Source organism: Adiantum capillus-veneris, chromosome 10 (genome assembly GCF_014529385.1).
Source record: "Adiantum capillus-veneris isolate H3 chromosome 10, ASM1452938v2, whole genome shotgun sequence".
Lineage (NCBI taxonomy): Eukaryota > Viridiplantae > Streptophyta > Polypodiopsida > Polypodiales > Pteridaceae > Adiantum > Adiantum capillus-veneris.
This window is the reverse complement of record NC_140940.1, coordinates 164431414-164447619: the sequence shown is the minus strand read 5'-3', so window position 1 is coordinate 164447619 and position 16206 is coordinate 164431414. Positions and strand designations below refer to the sequence as shown.

The following is a 16206-nucleotide window of genomic DNA, read 5'->3' as shown; positions in this document are numbered from 1 at the left end:
GTCTGTTACAGTGGTATTAGAGCACGGCCGATTTCTCTTCTATGGGAAATTCGATACCCATTTTTTTTTTCCGCGGCACCTATGGCTTCACGCAAGGATCAGTCAACTCCCTCTGCATCTGGAGATGCGGGCAGAGATCACAACGAAGATTCAGGCAGAGAGTATGGCCCACCTCGGCCTACTCAGGCGGAGCAAAGAGAGATGAAGCGTCGTCAATTGATCAGCATTGCAACAAAGATGATGCTCAGTTTTACGAAGGATCTGAAATTGGCAAAATATATGAGCGAGACTTCTTTTCAGGAAGTGCATGCGCACTGGATGAAAACCACATCAGCCCCGACACACGCTCTCAAGAAACCTTCTGATCACAAGCAATATTCAAAGAAGGAATTAGAAGAGGTGGTTGATGCACAGATTGCTCAGCTTTTTGACGCGCAAAAGAAAGCTAAAAAGCACGGCAAAAAGCAGAAGAAAGGCACTGACTTCCTGTGTTATTTGGGTCAACAATCGACATTTGACAAAGCAAAGAAAAAGAAGAAGCGTGTTCATTTGAAGGAGTACACAGTTCTTCTTCTTCTTCTTCTTCTGACAGTTCTTCTAGCTCTTCAGATTCCAGCGAAGAAGATAGAAAAGGCAAAAAGCGAAGCAAGAAACAACGCTTCGGAAAGGGCAAGAAAAAGGAAAAGAAGTCTAAATCTCGCCAAGTGACTGAGAGTTCTCCTGAGGACTCATTTACAGACAGTTCAGACTCCGATGATGGAAACTTTTATGCGAGCAAGAAGAATTTTTATAAAGCCAACCAGTATGACTTTCTGGAAGATAAAAGCAAGAAAGTCGAGAGTTTAAGGAAGGTGGACACTCGATCAAATTTGACACTTTTTCAGGATACTCAGCTGCTTCGAAGGCTTTGTCTTTTATACAGCAGTTTGACATCGCTTTCGCGGGAGGACGCTACTCAACGCACTCCAAGATTCGGAGAGCTGCCTCTTACTTTAAGGGGAATGCTCGCACTTGGTGGTCCACATTTCTTTTAAACAAGATTGCGCCAGTTAAATGGCTGAAATTTAAGAAGCTTTTTATTTCTTCTTGGTTGACGCAAGAGTATGAACGCGATATACGAGCTGCTTGGAACAATCTTCGGATGACCAAGAGAGATACAATAAATGCTTACTGTGAGAGATTTCTGGAGCTCTTTTCTACCCGCCTCTTCATTCAAGAAGATCTCGTTCAGAGAACAGAGTGACGGTTCACCTTGGGTCTACCTACAGAGATCCGAGATCACTGCTTAGAACAGAAGTCAGCTTCTATTCAGGAGTTGATGAGTCATGCGAAGCGGGGCTTTGCCATTCACTCTGGCAGTTTGACCTACCCCACAGAAGAGGCCATGACACAACAAGCCGAACAGACTTCTGGGAATGAAAGTAGAAAGAAAAAGGGCAACCCAAAGAAGAAGGATACACGACCCAAACTTACTCCTCAGGAGCGAGGTCGCTTCATCAAGGAGGGGAAGTGCTTTGGATGCGGGGAACATGGACATGTCTCTGCGAAGTGCCCTAAAAAGGCACAGAAAGGACAAAATGATAAGGACGACGACAGGCCTGAGAGTTCGAGAGCAGCTGAGGAACGTGGCAGAAAAGGCAAGATGAAAACAGGACTGGTTCAAGATTTTGTGGGTACCGATCCCAACACCATGGACGAGTACAGAACTTTGCCAAGCTTGGGGCAAAGTGAAAGATAAAGACTCCTTGATATTCTTTGATGGAGGAGCCAAGGCCAACTTCATTTCACCGGAATTGGCGACACGGCTTGAGATCGCTCCCGATCGGATGGGACCACTTGCGGAGGCACTTCTAGCAGCACCCCGCAGGGACATAACCATTACACCTGCATTGGCAAACTTCAGTTGCATTGTCAAGGGTATTTGGGGCATGAGGATTTTTTCATTCATAATGCCTTTGGAGGGTTGTGATGTTCTCTTAGGGATTCCCTGGTACCACAAGAACAACGCCGTGGTCGATTATCGAGCGAGGAAAGCGACATTGACTACAGAGAAGGGCAAAACAATTGTACTTAAATTAAACTGAAGGGCGAGTCTGTCCCTATTGTATCGGCTTCGGCCATTTCTAAATTAATAATATCCAGTCTGTTTGTTTACTCGATCTTTATGAAAGGATTGAGCGATAAGGATAGGACAAATATGTCTAAACTTGATAAAGAACGCCAAGATTTTCTCCACTCACGCCGATTGCTTCTCAGAGGGCCTACCAGGCGAGTTACCACCTGCTCGTCCTGAACATCATACCATTGATCTGGTACCTGGAAGCACACCACCGAACCTGCCACCTTACCGTGTGAGCCAAGCACAGAATGAAGAGATTATGAACCAAGTGAAAAACCTCTTGGAAAAGGGTCTGCTCCAACCTAGTACTTCACCGTATTGCTCTCCAGTGTTGTTGGTTTTGAAGAAAGATGGATCTTGGAGAATGTGCATCGATTATAGAGCTCTCAACAAAATCACCATCAAGAACAGATTTCTGATTCCTATGATATACTTGACACGTTACAGGGATGCTCCTGCTTTACCAGGATTAACCTGAAAAGTGGATATCATCAGATCACGATCGCGTCGGGAGACGTCTAAAGATAGCTTTTCGGACGACTTTGGGGTTATTTGAGTTTTTGGTGATGCCTTTTGGCTTAACCAATGCTCCTGCGACATTTAACCGGATGATGGACAGAATTTTTCGAGAGTACAGGCTATTTGTTGCCACTTTCTTTGACGACGTCATTGTTTTCTCCAAGAATGAGGCAGAACATAGAGATCATCTGCTTCAGATTTCACGCATTACGAGATCACAAGTTAGTGATTAATGCAAAGAAAAGTGAATATTTCCTACCAGAGATACACTTTTTGGGACACATTCTCTCAGAAGCAGGAGTGCAAATGGATCCGGCCAAGATAGAGACTATCCGTGATTGGCCCGATTTGAAGAATGTCCATGAAGTTAGAAGCTTCTTGGGAATGTGTTCGTACTACAGGAGGTTCATTCGAAAGTTTGTAGAGGTTGCTTCTCCTCTGCATATCTTGACACAGAAAGGAGTCCCTTTCTCGTGGGGATCCACAGAGGTGACTGCCTTTCAAACATTAAAAGAGAAACTGACTACGGGACCAGTTTTGACTGTGAGGGACTTGCAAAAGTCATTTGAAGTATATTGTGATGCTTGTGGTCGTAGCATAGATTTATGATAAAGAGCTTTTGCCGGTTATCCATGCTCTTACTTAGTGGCGGCATTACCTACTCGGAGCAGATTTTACTATCTTTACAGACCATCAGAGGTTGTGCTACTTCTTGTCACAGAAGCAGCTTTCAGAAAAGCAGATGCGGTGGGCGAACATCATGTCACAGTTTCACTTCCAGATTGTCCATGTGTAGGGACAAAAGAATGTGGTGGCAGATGTTGTCTCGGAAACTGTTGGTTCTGGCTATTTCCGCGATACATCAAAGGAGCTTCGAAGATATGGTCGACCAGTATGCCACAGATACAGATTTTGCAGATGTTTTCACACGGATACGGGATGGAGAGACAGTAGCGGGATAATCCATTCGGGATGGCTACTTGATGAGAAAAACCATGTTATGTGTTACACAGCCGTTGAGGGAAAAGGTTATGACTAAATGCCACTGTCCACCTTTTACGGGTCACCGCGGCATTGCTACCACCATGAAAGGGGTAGAGAGATATTTCTTTTGGCCGAGACGCAAAAAGGATGTGGAAGAGTTTGTGCGCAGTTGCTTAGTATGCCAGAAGGTCAAGTTTGACAGACATAAGGCACAGGGATTGTTACAGCCTTTACCCATACCCACCACCCGCCCCTGTGAAAGTATTGCAATGGATTTCATTTTTGATCTCTCGAGGACACAGAGTGGTCACGATAGTATCTGGACTGTTATTGACAGATTTAGCAAGCAGGCCCATTTCATTCCACTGAAGAAAACAATCAAGCCGGATCACTTAGCGAGACTGTTTGTAGCCGAGATTTTCAGATTACATGGCATGCCTGAGATGATTGTCTCTGACAGGGACCCCAGATTTACGAGTTTGTTTTGGAAGGCAATTTGGAAGAACATTGGCACGCGGTTGCAGATCCTGTCATCGATCCACCCGCAGACTGATGGGCAATCTGAGATTGCAAATTCAGTGGTTCTCAAATTATTGAAGTCTTATATCTCAGATCAGAAGACTCAATGGAAAAAGTACCTACCTTTGGTGGAATTTGCCTACAATAACACGATACACCCTTCGACGGGGAAGGCGCCATTTGAGATTGTTGAAGGTGCTGCGAAGGTTCCACCCTTTTCGAGCACGAAAGATAAGGTTTTTGAAGCGGATGAATATACGCGAGACTTAGATACGACTTTTGCAAAGGTTCGCGAGACTTTGCAGAAGTCTCAAGAACGACAGAAAAAGGCAGCAGATCGCCATCGTTGCGACTTGAAATTGAAGGAGGATGATTGGGTGCCTGATGATGGGGAGCCTAATGAGCAACTCGAAGTGGAAGAAATCCTTGTTCCTGAACAGATTTTGGCACATAAGAATACGAAGAATAAAGGTAAAGTCCAAAGGCGGTTCTTGGTTAATTTCAAGAACTATCCTGCATTGGATGTGAAGTGGATGAAGAAGGAGGACCTAGCAGATACTCCTCAGATTGTGAAACTTTACCTCGATGCTTTTGGTTTAGCTTAGTCTACTCCAAATAGAACCCAGAATTCAGCTTGGCCGGAGATCTGATGCAGTGGGATGCACAAGAGGGGAGCCACTCCGCTCCTTTGTCAACATATGCCTTGATTTAGATACTAGAGTCACTGATGTCTCTTTGAGCTTCAGGGATACTGAGAGTATTCTGCTATATGACTTTATGAAATGGAATTCCTGATTATGATATTGATTTGTTCTTGACTTCTTTTGAGTGCAGGAACTGATCGACGAAATGACTGCAGCATTTTGGTCTGATTGATCTCGAATAGACATGGTTGCAATAGGGATTAGTCAATCGGACATCAATGAGGTCCCGATTGGATCTAGATGCAATTGCTAGCTACATTGCCGGTAAATCATGGTCTAAGATCCGAATTGAATGTCATGTGATCTCCTGTGATGTCTAGTGATATCCTGTGATGTCGTCTGATGTGACTGTCGATTGATACATGTGCTAGATGTATTTTCCTACTACGTAGGTACTAATAATCAGTGTCTGCTAAGACGGTTTATGGCTTTTGTCTATTTTGCAGACGTAATCGAGGGCGATTACAATGCTTTCAAGAGGGGGGGTATGTCACAAAGTGATGACGTGTCTGCCCGAGAGCATGCAGGAAAACCCTAATCCTGATTGCTGATGAAAACCCTTATTCTGCAAACCCTAACCCTAAAACCTGCAAACCCTAAAATCTGCCAGAAACCCTATTTCTAACCATAAAACCTGTCGCGTGTCGCGTCTCTCTTTCAGTTCAGTTGTTATTGAAGTGCTATTCAGTCTATTCTTTTCTATTGGCACGTGGTGCCCGCCTTGTGACAGTGGTATCAGAGCATCAGGCGTGTGCTTTTCTGAAAGCATACCGTTCCCACGAAAGAGCGCGGACTTATTAGCCACTCCCACACTTACTTCATCGTGCATCGGGCGCGCTCCCGTCTTCACCGCAGTGTCTTACAGGACATAAGCAATCAAGATCACTTGCAAGAGAAGGATCCAGATTTGTTTCAAGTCACTGTTTTTCTTAGAAGTAGTGCCATGCAGATGTTGATGTCTACAGCTACCAAGCAGCATACTCCAAGTACTTGGCAAGCTTTCAAGAAAATTTTTGCCCGAAGTTATATGGTTTCTGACATCTTTCTTCGGAGTGCAACTTCTGGCAGAGTGGGGTATCCTGAAATGCTTGCCATGGAAACCCTAGCAGATTATAACTTGAAGTTTCTCGACATCTCCCAGTAGATGTCTCTTCACGATCAGATGACCTTGGAGGTTCGGTGTGATTGCTATCTCTTGGGACTACCATCGCCGCTAAAGAAACACTGTTTGTCCAAGAGTTGATGGATCATGCTATGCTCGGCTACGACCTCATGGAAGGAACCTAACCCTAATTTTTGGTGCAGGTTCAAGATGGAAAGTCAATCGACTCCTCGAGTTCGACTGATGTCGATATTGCTTTTAAGTTTGAGTTCTGTTTGATCTTGTTTGGTGATCCTGTTTGGAATCTGTTTGAAATGGATGGTATCTGTTTTGAACCTGTTTTGGTGCCGATTTGAAATGTTTGACTCTGGTTTCAATACTGGTTTCATTGATTGGTGATTTGTACTCCCGGCTCGAGAAGTGAGAAATATTGTTTTGGTATTGTTTGTACCTCGGAACGACGCAGGCCGATGCCTGGGGAGCGTTTCGTTGTATGCTAGAAAACCTCCGAACGACGCAGGCAGATGCCTGGGGTGCATTTGGTTGTATGCTTGAACCTCCAAGCGACGCACACTGCGGTCTGGGGAGCGTTTGGTTGTACAGTCCTCTGAGCTCATGGCCCGGACCTTTTTAGGTTATTTACGGGGGGAGTGACGAGGTAGTCGTTGAGTAGCTTCATACCGCAGACCGTTTGTCTCGGGGGAGTGCTCAGCAGCGCTGTTTGTTGTGTCTTGTAACATGCATATGTAAGCATTTGTGTTGCATTGTGATGTGCCAATTACTAAATATTCCTAATTGGATGAGATTGCCTGGGTATGTAATTTTAGTACATCAAGACATCCGTGGAAGATCAGTACGGTCTGGGTGTGATGGCTAATTTTACTACGCCGGAATATCAAAAGTTCCGATCTGGACGAAAGGAGAAGCTAACTCCTTGATCAAAACAGCGGAAAGGAGAAGCTAACTCCTTGATCAAAGGAGAAGAAAGGAGAAGCTTACTCCTTATTAAAAAGAGCAAATTGATTGTCCCTCGGAATGACCCTCGGAAACTTTTGAACTAACTTGAGTTGTTTTGCAGATATGCTGTAATCGCAGACGATTACTCTCTTTCAAGAAGGGGAGATGTAACAAACTGCTGACGTGTCGACCTACTGGAGAACGGAGCTACCGGCCGAGGGGCCTAAACCCTAAGCAGAACAAGCAACGGAAGAAGTGTCACAAAGTGATGACGTGGTTGCCCGAGTGCAGAAAACCCTAACCCTAATTTTTGCCAAAAACCCTAATTGCTGAAACCCTAATTCTGGAATCCCTAATTGTTGAAACCCTAATTCTGGAAACCCTAACCCTAAAGCTACAACAGCGTGGCTGATTTCCGAAAATTGCGCTGGCATGATGACGTGGCAGGCTATACGGATTTCCGTGATTTACGCTGGCAGCTTTTGGCATTGCTTTTTGGACCAGAAGCTTTTGAGTTTGAAAGCTTTTCACGTAAACTGCTTTTTAGGCCAAGGGCCTTTAAATATGAGGCTAGGGCTCGTTCTCTGGCATGCTTCCTGGAGAAGGTGCAGAGTCTGGAGTACTGGCTTGTACTTTGATGATGCAATATAAAGAAATACCAAAAGGGGCGCCAAGGTTTGGGGCCAATACTCTCTGGGGTTGAATTCTGCCACTCCGTGTCGCGTGTCGTCTCTCTCTTTCAATTCAGTTGTTATTGAAGTGCTAAAAGTTTGTTCAGTCTGTTCTTTTCTATTGGCACGTGGTGCCCGCCTTGTGACAGCACCACGTGCCAACGGGAAAGAACAGACTGAACAACTTTAAGCACTTCAAATAATAATTGAAGTGAAAGAGAGAGAGAGAGAGAGAGAGAGAGAGAGAGAGAGAGAGAGAGAGAGAGAGAGAGAGAGAGCACACGCAACACGGAGTGGCGGATATCCACCCCAGAGAGTATTGCCCGCAAACGTTGACGCCCCTTTCGGTATTTCTTTATATTGCTTTAACTCAGTACAATGCCGGTACTCCAATCACTACACCTTCACACTGAAGCGTGCCAGAGAATGAGCCCTTGGCTCATATTTAAAGGCCCTTGGCCATTAAAACCAATTACATGAAAATCTTTCAAACTCAAAAGCAATTGGCCCAAGAGCAAGTGCTCAAAAGCTCTCAGCGCAAAAGCAGGAATCCCTACAGCTCTGCCACGTCAGCAACGAGTGTAAAACGTAGAATCCGTACAATCTGCCATGCAAGCAAGCAAACGCAAAATGCGGAATTCTGTACGAGATGCCACGTGTCAGCTTCTACGCTTTTTTTGTATGTGTGTGTGTGGGCTGCTTTACTTTAGGCCCCAGCGGACGGGGACCTTAAGTTGATTGGAGCTTCTTCTAATACTTTCGTTGCTTCTCTTAGGATTTAGGCCCCCCGGCCGGCATTTGAACGTTGGCTTTGATCTTCAGTGACTTGACACGTTAGCAGTATGTGACATGGCCCGCTCTTGAAAGAAAGTAATCTTCCGCGATTACAGCATACCTGCAAAACAACTCAAGTTAGCTCAAAAATGTGGGCTGCTTTACTTTAGGCCCCAGCGGACGGGGACCTTAAGTTGATTGGAGCTTCTTCTAATACTTTCGTTGCTTCTCTTAGGATTTAGGCCCCCCGGCCGGCATTTGAACGTTGGCTTTGATCTTCAGTGACTTGACACGTTAGCAGTATGTGACATGGCCCGCTCTTGAAAGAAAGTAATCTTCCGCGATTACAGCATACCTGCAAAACAACTCAAGTTAGCTCAAAAATTTCCAAGGGTCACTCCGAGGGACAATCGGAGGGACACTCAGTTTTCTCATGCCAAATCGGAACTCTTGATTTCCAAGGTCGTTGACTTCCCAAAAAAATCTCATCCAATAAGGTGTCTCATTCCAGATCGGAACTCTTGATTTCCTGGGTCGTTGGCTTTCCAGAAGAATCTCATCCAATAAGTGTCTCATTCCAGATCGGAACTCTTGATATCCTGGGTCGTTGACTTCCCATAACTATCTCATCCAAAAAGGAATATTCAGTGATTGGCATATCACAATGCAACAGACATAGAAACAAAAAGGCGCCGATGAACACTTGTTTGAGGACAAACCGAACGGGCGCCCAATTGGTCGGACACGTAGCCGAACACCACATTTGTACTCTATTAGTTTTCCGAGCTAGTATAGTGATACTCTGTGTAAATCCTAATTACAGAGTAGTGGATCAATCCCCTGAGTTGTAATGTTGTAATGATATTTGTAAAGGTCCGTGTGAGCCGGCCACTGACAATTAGAAATCCCTAGGTATAAAGGTCAAGAACCTTAATGTGAAAAGGAGGCTTACCTTTAAAGAAGAAGAAGAAACTCAAAAAACGTACGCTCAAGCTACGAGCTGCTCCAACTTGTAATCATCGCAGTTAATGAATGGGTAATCAGTTTTCAATTCCGAAACTTACATTGTGTTCCTCTTTCTTTGCTCTTTCATTCTCGTGTAAGCATTGTCAGTTTTGTTGTGGTTCGCTTAAATCACTGTTTTTAGTTGTTTTGACCATAGGAGAGTGTTCTTAGACCATAGGACGACATTTCTGGCATGTTCTGTTGCAGTTTTCAGGACCTTTTTCATGATGGATCGTGATTTTGGTACCTTGTCGGATTGCGAACAGACTTGGTAGGATTGTGTCCCTAGGTGTCCTAGACCTCCTCCTAAAGTTTCGTTGCATTTCGAGTCCGTCCGAGTGCCGAAATGGCGTGATGACCTAGAGCTTTGAGGAAGGATATAGGCACATTTCCCTGATCATCAAGTGTTGGTTTGCTTGTAGAGTTGTTGTGTTTGCTTGTTTAGGTTCACTTCTTGAGACTGACGATCTCAAAGAGTCTCCGTGCCCCATCCGAGTCACTTCCCTGAGTATTGATATTATGTTAGTACCAAAAAGCTATGTTGCAGACATCCGTCGCAGCGACCGGCTAACATTTGTGCCGCTGCCGAGGATATGATTTTTAGATGGTGAGTGACCTAGTGCATATTTAGAGCGTTCTTTTTTGAAGATTTATCTCTCCATTCCATTTACACTTTATCAGTGAAGCAGCTAGATGCGGGGTTTAGTGCTTGGTAGAGTCTAGAAGTCGAGGACTTGCTAGGTCTATTCTCGAGAGGTAAAGAGGGTTGTGAGTGAGATAGCCAAAAGCATTTCATTCTTCAATTTACTCTATGCTTTCAGAGTGCTGTACCGTTTTTCGATTCGACTTTATTTTGTACCATTTAATTTGTTTTTTTCCATGTTCCATTTCAGTACTTAGAAGTAAGGTAAGTAAAAACTATGACCATCAAATTTGGGCTAAAAGTTTAAGGGAAAAAAGGGTGAAAACCATATTTTGGCCGAAATGACCATAACTTTGAAATTCTGAAAATTTGATGGTAGAGACCTCAAAAGTGATTGAAATTCAAAAATTTGTGGATCAAGGGCATTAGCTGACTATCTAGAAGCAATCTGGAAAGTCTGGCAAGAATCTGTGGAGGAACATGGATCGCGATCCATGTACCCCAAAGACCATTTTTGGTGAAAAGTGACCAATTACAATTTAATCATTAGGAAACTACTCTAAACAAGTTTGCTTGAAAAAATCTCATCAGAATTGACTCGGAGGAAAAAAACAACAAAAACAGGGATTCAGACACAAAATTGGGCAAATCTTAAGTTTTTGGGATCCAAATTCAAAAAGAGGTGAGATTTGGCTTCTACAGGGCATAGAGAACCACCAAAACAAAAATCATGAAAAAATGCTGTCAAACATGGATCGCGATCCATGTACCTTTTTGACATTTGGGACTAATATTTGACGAGTACATTCCTGATAACTAGTGAAACAACTTTGCTAAAAGGGAGCATGTCAAAAAATTGAAAAAAGTTTGTCAAAATAGCCAAATACAGAAATTGGTCAAAAACTGCAGGACAGACAAAAAAACTTGCTTTTGAAAGACAAAAACTAGTCCAAATCCAAAACTTTTGATACAATCGCATCTAGTAAACATGCTGATTCTAAAGGTACCAAGAAAAGTCAATTTGGCTTCCAAACATAATCGCGATCCATGTACCTCATGAAAAATTTTTGAAATTTTTTGGCTGAGATTTGGGCAATAGGTAGCTGAGACATAGATAAACACTTCTCCCAAAAGAACCATATGCAAAAAAGTTGTAAAAAGTGGTCTAAAGAGCCAGAAACAACTCATTGTCAAAACTGTCAAAGCAAACTGTAGAAGTCAGATTTGGTTGGGCAAAACTGATCCAAACTCAAAAAGATTTGTGGAGCAAGCTACAAACATCATAGGCTATCAGCACACCAAAATTTTAAGTCCAAAAGTGATGGAACATGGATCGCGATCTATGTCCATGTACCCCTGAGAAAAATTTGGACAGAAACTTTTCCAGCCTATAAGAGAGACCATTGTTAACAAAAGTCCCCAAAGAAATTTGGTCAAAAAAGTTCAAAAAACTCATCAAAAGTGCCAAAAACAGCTCGAGGTGAAAACCCTAAAACAGACCTGTGAATTGACTTTTGCTTGACCTAAAGTGATCCAAATCACATAAAAACCATATAGCAGGGATAAGTGAACCAAGGACAAGGTGTGAGTCAAGTTTCATTACCATCTGGCACATAGGTACATGGATCGCGATCCATGTTCCTTTGTCACAGACTCATATCAAACTTGCACCATAGCTAAAGGACATCACAAGGAGTCTACTGGCTTTTCAAAACTGAATTTGGATACCAAAAACCAAATCAAAAGCCCTAAACTGCCAAGTACTCTGACAAAGTGCCAGAATTGACATAACTTTCGATCAAGAGGTCCATTTTCAAAAGTTTTGATACCATAGGGCCTCCTAATCATGCTGAATCTGATGTTACCAAGAGAAGTCAATTTGGGCTCCAAACATGGATCACGATCCATGTACCCATAGTGACAGCTTGAGTTGAAATTTTCCAGATCATTAGTCCATACATAAGGAAACATATGCCCAAGTCCAGTTTTACAAAAAGTTGAGAAAATTTGGGTCAAAAGCGAGCAAAACAAGTGACACACTGAAAACCGTAGTGCAGACCTAGTGTTGCCCATTTAACCTATCAAACCAAGTCCAAAATCCAAAAAAAATTGAGATTTAGCTTGTGGACATAGCGTGCAACAAGCTGCCAAGAGATCAAGTACAGATGTGGTTGAACATGGATCGCGATCCATGTACCTCAACCTCAGAATTTGATGAAAATTGGTATATAGTCTGCACATGACCTTGTCTACACTCAGTCAAAATTTGGAAAAATTCGGAGAAAAAAATTTGACAAGGAACATGGATCGCGATCCATGTACCTCAACAGAGTGGGGGTATCTGACTTGGTGATCTTATAGATATACTTGAGTACATTCCAAATCTCAAGTTTGAACTAAAAATACCTTCTGGAGACCAACATACAAGTCAAAGTTCTTGTGTTTTGGTCCTAGAACTGTTTTGAGTGCTGTTTCAAGTGCACTTCACTAAAAGTGCTCTAACTTTTAATACACAACCCCAAATTGAGTCAAGTATAACCAGGAAGAAAGCTTGCGGTCAATAGCACACACCTAGACCTGGTTTTGATTTTAGAGCTAAGTTTTTTCAAGTTTCCTAAAGCCAAACTTTTAGGGTACCCCAAGACTAGTTTCCAGAGACCAAAAAGTCACAAATTCCTGACTTTTGAAAGACCTGATCAGGGGCAGCAATGGATAAGTTGCACTTAGCCAAAGTGGGATTGTCAAGGACTATCTTGAGACTTTTGAGAGAGCCTTAACCATGATAAATCATCTACCACCAGGGTTCTCTACTCCACTCAGAGACATGAAAAACGCAAGAAACGCTGCAATGCCGACAACACGGGGATCGAGAGAATACCTAGAGGAGAAGCATCCTCTAATCAACCAACCGAACGTCAGATTAATCAAAGCCAATGAATCCATGAGAGTGCTTACGGATAACGCTCATGATGGCTTCTACAGATTCACAAAAGGAGATCAATATATCTTCTACAAGTGTGTAGAACCCAATGCCGGAGAGTTGACATTCCATAAGAACCTCTATGCATTCACATATACAGATTCCCATGGAGTGCAAGTTTTGATGGTAGATAAGTATGGAAGAGAGTACAAACTTGTTGATCCAATTGACTTAGAGCAATCCACATACAAGGGTACTCCAATCTCTACTTACTTCCAGGCAAAACGATGCCAGAATACACATCAAAGAGGATTCCACCAGGATTCTTTACAAGACGAGAGGAGAGCATTGGAGACGTCTTTCCAAGAGACCATAAATTGGTTAGATTGGTGACCGAACCCCAACGATTGAGACCATATCAAGTGGCTCAATGTGTCAAAACAAAGTACGATGGGTCAGGGGATCCATATGCTCATGTCTCACTCTTCAAACAAGTTTTAAGAGCTGAACATATTGCAAATTTCCATACTCAATATGAGGGATTTGGGTTAACATTGGAAGGGACAGCCTTAGCTTGGTTCCAACCACTAAACAGAAATGATTTCCCAAACATAGCAAAACTCTTACAAGAGTTTGTAGAAGAGTTTTCAAAAAGGGGGATCAAACACAACAGAGTGTCCCAAATCTACGCTTTCAAACAAAAAGCAAACGAGAGAGTAAAGGAAGCTCTGCTTCGCTTCAAACGATACATCGAGAGATGTCCTGTGAGAGAGCTATCACAAGATGAGAGATTGTCTGTTCTCTTCATAGAGGGCTTGAGTAAGAAAAAAACAAGCATGCCATCTAATCTGGTTTTATCTTCTTCCTGACAGGAATAAAATGAGCCTGTTTGCTAAATCTGCAAATAATGGTCCAAATACCATCGTTTCCTGTCTGCGTTCTCGGAAGATCAAAGATAAAATCCATAGCAATACTTTCCCATGGTTTATCTGGAATAGGTAGTGGTTGCAATAACCTTGGTGCCTTTTGCTTGTCAAACTTGACCTTCTGACAAATTAGGCACTCTCGCACAAAGGCATCTACATCTCTTCTCAATGTAGGCCAGTAGAAGAATGTCTCAACCGCTGTAACTGTAGCATCGATACCACGATGCCCTGCATATGATGGGACATGACTCTCTTCCATAACTTTGCGTCGCAATGGATTTGTGACACATAATCTGCCATGCATCATCATGAACCCATCTTTGAGAAGATAGTGTTCATGATGTTGTCCTTGCATTAGCTGCTCGAAGACCCTTGCAAAATCTTCATCATTTTCATACTGTTCTCTCATATCATCAAGTTCATGATGATAAGGAATTGACACAGCTGAAATTTGTGGCTTCCTTGACAAGGCATCAGCCACAACGTTCTTCTTGCCTTCCACATGCACAATCTGAAAATGGAACATGGACAAGATATTTGCCCACCGCATATGCTTCTCAGATAACTTTGTCTGTGTCAAGAAGTATCGCAAGGTTTGATAGTCCGTTTGGACAACGAAATCTGCACCTAGCAGGTAGTGTTTCCAACTTAAGAGTGCATGAATCACAGCCAGTAACTCTTTCTCATAGACCTGCATGGTCATCTCTGGCCCTTGCAAAATTCTGCTCTCATAGGCTACTACCCTGCCATCTTGCATTAGCACTGCACCAATGCTACTACCACAGGCGTCACACTGGACCACAAATGACTTCCTAAGATCTGGCAACACAATGACTGAATCTGAAGTCATCTTTTCCTTTAAGAGATTAAAAGTTGAAATCTCTTTCTGTGTCCATCTAAAGGTGACTGCTTTCTTTTGAAGAGCATGTAAAGGTGAAGCAATCTCAGCGAAATTTCGGATAAACCTTCTGTAATACGAGCATAGTCCCAAGAAACTTCGAACATCGTGCACCGTCTTCAAATCTGGCCATGACTTGATCGCTTCAACTTTTGCAGGATCCATTCTGACACCATCCTTTGAGACAATGTGTCCCAGAAAGTGAATCTCTTCCACAAAAAACTCACTTTTCTTTGCATTGATGAGCAACCTATGACTGCGTAGCTCTTCGAACACAATGGCCAAGTGATGCCTATGCTCCTCTTCATTCTTTGAGTAGACTATCATGTCATCAAAGAATGTACCAACAAACTGCTGGTGTGGACGGAAAATTCTGTCCATCATCCTATTGAACGTAGCAGGAGCATTTGTGAGACCAAAGGGCATCACTAAAAATTCATAAAGGCCAAACGTCGTTCTAAAAGCAGTCTTGTGCACATCCTCTGATCTAATGCGGATCTGATGGTACCCACTCTTTAGATCTATCCTGCTAAACATAGCTGCTCCTTCTAATTTGTCCATAATATCATCAATTCTAGGTATAGGGAACCTATTCTTGATGGTATTCTTGTTCAGTGCACGGTAGTCTATGCACATACGCCATGAGCCATCCTTTTTCTGCACCAATAACACTGGAGAACAGAATGGAGATGAACTGGGCTCAATCAGCTCCTTTTCTAACAACTCCTGTACTTGGCCCATTATCTCTTTCTGCTGAGCCGGACTAACCCTGTACGGAGGCTTATTTGGTGGGCTATTGCCTGGCACCAAATCTATCGCATGGTCCTCGGGTCTCTCTGGCGGTAATTGAGACGGTAATGAATCGGAAAAACAGTCACTATACTGTTGTAAAAACATTGACCTTTCTTTATCTAGCACAGATAAATTTGATTCATCACAATCTGACACTTCACGTGCAAAAACCAAGTACGCAGAAAGATGCTTTTTCATTACAGAAGTAATAGCAGAAGCTTATACAGTGGGAATAGACTCCCCTATAAGCTTTACATCCAGAATGTGAGTCTTTCCCCTACTCTGTACAGTGATCTTTTTGTTGTAGGCATCCATGATTCCCTGTACACGAAACAACCAAGGAATACCTATTGGGATCCTCGTGTGAGGGAAGTTTTTCGCGGCGCGTCGGCGGTCCCTCCTTGTCTCTGGCGCCCCCATATGGGTTGTTCCTCATGCGGCCCGGCGGTCCACGTTCCCATTCTAACCTAACACCCGCTAACCTAACTTCCCACCGTGGACGGCACTTGAGGGGGACCGAGGCCCCGTTTGGCGAATTGCCCCTTTCCGCGGCCATGCTCCCCGCGGGCCAACACATGACGACCCGTGGACCCGTCGCTCCCGTGAACGCAACACGACTCCGGGAGCCCCCAAAAGGCTTTTTGCAAGTGAGAGACCCGCTTGGGCCATGGCC

General features: G+C 43.4%; 1 protein-coding gene across 2 annotated transcripts in view; it reads right to left on the bottom strand.

The window, feature by feature from the left end:
* LOC147450001 (uncharacterized) overlaps positions 1–16206 on the bottom strand; it is a 108226-nt gene that overhangs the window by 10078 nt on the left and 81942 nt on the right. The gene's annotated exons all lie outside the window — the stretch shown is intronic.